The following is a 5,659-nucleotide window of genomic DNA, read 5'->3' on the forward strand; positions in this document are numbered from 1 at the left end:
ATACCGAGAGTTTAAAACAAATTATTACAAATAATAACTATAACTATTTTGGAGTCCCAATAGATGTATATATGACTAGAAAACGCGGACAAAAAATACATCAGCATCGTAATCCAATAGCGAAACAGTTGCTTTCTGATACCACAATATCCAGACTAAAACGAAAAAATTTTATACTACCATAACGTAATTTTGTTATAATTATAAAATTTGTTATAAATAGTGATAAAAAGATTTTTCGAACGGTAGTGAACACAGCAACAAAAATTTATTTTATGCCATTTTAATTAAGTGAATTTTTGGCTGACAACACAGCTGTTTCGAGAATTGCCAAATACCCATCATCAGTGGTCTTGGAAATAATTCTTGCATTTAATTAATCGCAAAAAATTTTTTTTTTGAGACTGCAAATACCAGGAATCGAACTCGTGTCCTGCCAAATTTGAAGCTCAGAGTCAGCGCAGCTTGACCAACTGACACAAAGCCGTACTTGACTTGTATGTGCGCACATTTTTCTGAAGTTTTGTTACTTTGCTGTGCAAGCTTTAACAAATTCACCAGCTGTGTTGGTATTAGAACAAAATCATAAACCAGCTGTGGAATATATGAATTAATTAATTATATATTTATTTTTAATTGTTAAATTTCAATACTATTCTGTTTGTGGAGGCATTATTTGTTGCAAGATTTGTTCTTTCTTATATATAAAACCTAATCTATGAACGTAATGCTGAAAAAGTTATGTTAATGTTACTCCACGAGTCGCATGGACACGAGCGACTCTAAATATTGATAAAAAAAAATTCATTTAGTTTTATTAGAAATTTTAACTTCTTTTTTGGAACGGATAATTGCAATATGTTTAGTTTTTAAATTTGATTAATAATAAAAGGACTGATGCACTGCAGTGTAAAAAACAAGAAGCCTCTCATCGTTGAAAGTTACGCTAATGCACTCCACACGATTTAGGGTAACACCAATATCAATAATAGAGGTGAGTGACTATTTGAATTTATTACAGGTAATAACTCTTATATTTTGAATACGAGTAATATGTTCACTTTTATAAACAGAATCGGGGAAGAGGTTTTAGACATTATCCTAACCACACCGATTAATAAAACATTTTATCAAAATCTTGAATGTTTCAACAGAAACATCCATATCTGACCATCGTCAGATAAGATTTCATATTGATCTATGTATGGAAGTAACGGAATCGTATAGGGTGCTTAGGGCCACTGATGGGGATCTATATACAGACTAACCCATGGCCAACCTAATCAATAACAAACATACGATATATAACATTCATGACTTATTTATTTTTTTATTATTTATTAAAGAGTAGCCGTGAAAATTGCCGAACAGCCGGTGCTGCGGCAAGAAGAGATCTATCGAACCAGTTTCACTATTGATTAAACAAAGCCCCTTAAAGCTTTGTGAATAAAGTCTAGAACTAAATCTAGAGAAGAGTTCTTAATCTGCTCTGGTGACAGAAATTCTTTATGAAACAGGTTTCTTCTGTGCGTTATTAAAGCTGGACAGTCACAAAGAATGTGCATGGTCGTTTCCTCATCTGCATTCCGTGTTAGCAGATAATTGTAGTTTATGAAGGTGACATTTCAGACCATAGTGACCTGTAATGAAACCCGTTATCAACCTTAAATCACATTTTGAGAATTTAAAAATGTCTTTGTAGGAGTAAGGTGTTATCAGTGCTTTGCTGTGTCTGAGTCCTGGAAAGTTTACCCAGTACTCCAGCCGCATATGATTTTCCATTTCATTGATAATCTGTTTTGTACTGGCCCAGTTTATTCCACAAAAGGGTTGAGGGCCTATGAAAGCAATTTTTGATGCAGTTCTGGCTAGCTCATCAGCTTTTTCATTTCCCAAAACTCCTCTGTGACCCGGAACCCAGTAAAGGCTTACCTTATTCCGAGCTGCAAGTGATTGCAGAAGCTTGTAACACTCTAGGACCTGTTTTGATTTGATAGTCCAAGAAAAAAGAGCTTTAATAGCTGCCTGGCTGTCAGAGTAAATAACAGTCTTCGAGCCAAAAGATTTTTTGATTAAATTGGATCTTACGCATAAGTTGATTGCGTGGATTTCAGCTTGGAAGACACTCGGCCATGTGCCCATTGCCTTCGAAATGCTGGTGTTGGGTCCATATACACCAGCGCCAGTGCCTTCATCCATCTTTGATCCACTTGTGTACCAAACTAAACTTTTTGGGTCAACCTGTGGGGCTCCATTCTCCCACGTTGAACGTGATGGTAGGTGTACCTCAAATTTTTTGCCAAAACGATGGAGTTCTGTTGTATAGTCTCCATCGCATTGAGGAATTTTATGTGCTCCAAATGTTTTTAATATTGTGGTATGACCATAGTCAAGACAACCCTTGTTCATGTGGAGTTTTAGTCGAAGCGCACTAAGCGCAGCCGTAGATTGAATGTGTATGTGCAGAGGTGTCAATCCAAGTATAGCCTCAAGCGCTGCAGTTGGTCTTGTCCTCATAGCACCAGTCATTAAGAGACACGCTAATCTCTGGAGCTTCATGCAAACAGCAATAAATCCAGCCTCTGTGACCTTTTGCCACCAAACCAGGCAACCATATGCCATGATAGGACGTAATACTGATTGATATATCCAAAATATAATCTTTGGGTTGAGGCCCCAAGTTTTACCTATACAGGACCGTGTTGTCCATAAAGCCCTTAATGCTTTGTTATATACTTTATTTAAGTGTGAACTCCAAGTGAGTTTACCATCTAGAACAACACCTAGTTCCTTTGTTTCACTCGAGAGAGAAATATTAGTGTTTCCTAAACGTACGGGACCTATGTCTAGTTTACGTTTGAATGTAAAAGGCACAACAACAGTTTTCTCCGGATTTATGGAGAGACCGTCACCTTCGCACCACGCTAAAATGCGTCGAAGGTGTCCTACCAAGATCTCTGATAGACTGCTACCATGCTTTCCAGACACTATTATAACTAGATCGTCTGCATATCCAATAGTGTCACAACCAATATTCTCCAGTAAGATTAAAAGTTCATCAACAACCACTGACCAGAGCAAGGGAGACAGTACTCCACCCTGTGGGCAACCTTTTGCGTCCTCAATAGCTACAGACGTTGTACCTAAGGTTGATGTAATTTTTCTGTATTGAAGCATCGCCTCAATCCAAGAAATAACATTGAAATCAACATTTCTGTTAGTTAAGGCATTCGAGATCGAGCCATAACTCGTATTGTCGAACGCTCCTTCAATATCCAGAAATGCATAAAGCTCAATTTCTTTGATTTTGTGGGCCTTTTCAATTTTGTTGATTAAGTTATGTAAAGCCAATTCGGTAGATTTCCCTTTGGAATAAGCGAATTGAGTTTTGTGAAGAGGTTGACTTTTAGACAATTCTGTACGAATATAGATATCTTTGAGTCTCCATAGTTATAAAGAGGAAGGATGAGAGACTAATCGGTCTATACGATTTAGCGTCATCACTTGGTCTATTACCATTTTTTGGTATAAATACCACTTTCACTTCTCTCTAAGCTTCAGGTATATGCTTCCAGCATAGGCTTGCCCTAAACAGCAAGAAAGAATTAAGAATTAAGAATTAAAAGAAAGAATTAACTGCCCATCTGATTTTATCAATGTCAAAAATGATACCAGATAGCGACCTTAATCGATTGTCTGGTTGTTCCTAACTTAACGTGCGCCTATCTATGGATGCATCACATAAGATCGATCCTGGAAAGTGCACATGTAGTAAATGTTGTAAAGTTTCCCTGATATTTGTTGTGTAGAGACTATCACTCTTTTTCAATAGACCAATGTCATTTGAAAGAGACTTTCTCAACACTTTATGAAGGCCCGCCATTTGCGCAGTGTTGTCAACACTGTCACAGAAAGTTTTCCATGATTTCCGTTTAGATTTTCTAATCTCACTGTTGTAGGCAGTCAAGGACGTTTTGTAGTCTTCCCACATCCTAACCTCCCTGCGCATTTCTTCGAGCCTGTTGTTCCACTATGGCACATCCCGTCTGGATGTACGTAGTTCAACTTTATATTCATCTTCATGCGCCTGAGAGATAACAGAGTTTATTTGATCTGCTGCTAATTCAAGTTCATCAATATGACTGATTGAATTCAGTAATTGATCCTCTTTACTAGCTAAGGATAGTCTAAATATTTCCCAGTTGACACACTTACGTGCAGCTGGAGAATTTTTATGTAAAATCTGGCCCGGCAGTTCAAAAAGAATATGTTGGTGGTCAGATAAAGAAACCTCCTTTGAGACCCTCCAATTAATAACATAATTGGAGATAAATTGACTAGAAAGAGTAAGGTCAAGAACCTCTCTTCTAATGGCAATAATAAAAGTGGGTTCAGAACCATTTTTCAATATGCTGATGTTATTACTACTAAAGTATTCTAAAAACATTTGCCCTTTTATATTTATGTTAGTACTACCCCATAAGGTATGGTGCGCATTAGAGTCGCAACCAATTATTAATTGTAAATTGTTAGATTTGCAATAACTTACCAAGTTTGTGACTACTTCAGGTGGTGTTTCATCTGCATCGCCTGGAAAGTAGGTCGATGCGATCATGATCTCCCGTGTTCCGCACTCCGTCGGGACCTTAAAAATGGCCGACACCAAGTCCCTCTGGATGAAATCTGGAATTGGAATACAGTTAACATTTTTGTTTACTAGTATTGTAATATATGTGAATTACTGATGTTAGTTTTCAATATGGTATAGTTAGGTTAGGTTAGGTTAAACCGGCGATCCCAGGGGGATCCACTTAGGCCCATAGGCCCATTGTGATACCGTATTATTTAGAACCCACGGGCTAAAACCATCCAGAACCTTTAACAAAGCTTACAATGCTACGTAGAGGGAGTTCTCGAAGTTCGTCAAGATCCTCAAAAAAGAAAGCCCCCAAAAATTTAAGGCGACGCCGTGCATGTGCCGGACACGAAGAAAGCAGGTGAGAGGCACTTTCGTCATCCTCACCACAACTGCGGCAAAAATGGTTGAACGGTAGATTCAGTCTCCTAGCATGATTACCTAGAATACAATGACCTGTTAGTACACCCACTACAAGACTGATATCTCTACGGGATAACTCTAAAAGAGATTTCGATTTTCTATTGTTGGTCTGTGGCCACATTGCATACAGATGCCTGCATATCGCAGAGTCTTCCCATCTTTTATTAAAAAGTTCGGCACAGGAAGAACTCAAAATCAATTTGCATGAAGTCAACGATATGCCCAGATTGTTTAGGTGTTCCGAGTGGTTCCCTGAAGCACCACGTCTGGCTAGCTCGTCTGCTTTACAATTGCCGTAAATATCCCTATGACCGGGAACCCAGATTAGAGAAATATTGAACTGCGTCGACATCTCATTTAGAGATGTGTAGCAGTCAAGGACCGTCCTAGATGTGAATTGGACAGAACTCAAGGACTTTAAAGCAGCTTGACTATCCGATAGTATATATATATTCCTTTCAAGTATATTACCTACTTCTAGACAAGCTAAAGCTTCCTTAATGGCAATTACTTCTGCCTGAAAAACACTACACTGATCCGGAAGCCTATAGCAGGAGGATATATTCAGCCCCTCTGAGAAAACTCCACTGCCTACGCCGC

This window comes from Teleopsis dalmanni, chromosome 2 (assembly GCF_002237135.1).
Source record: "Teleopsis dalmanni isolate 2A chromosome 2, ASM223713v2, whole genome shotgun sequence".
Lineage (NCBI taxonomy): Eukaryota > Metazoa > Arthropoda > Insecta > Diptera > Diopsidae > Teleopsis > Teleopsis dalmanni.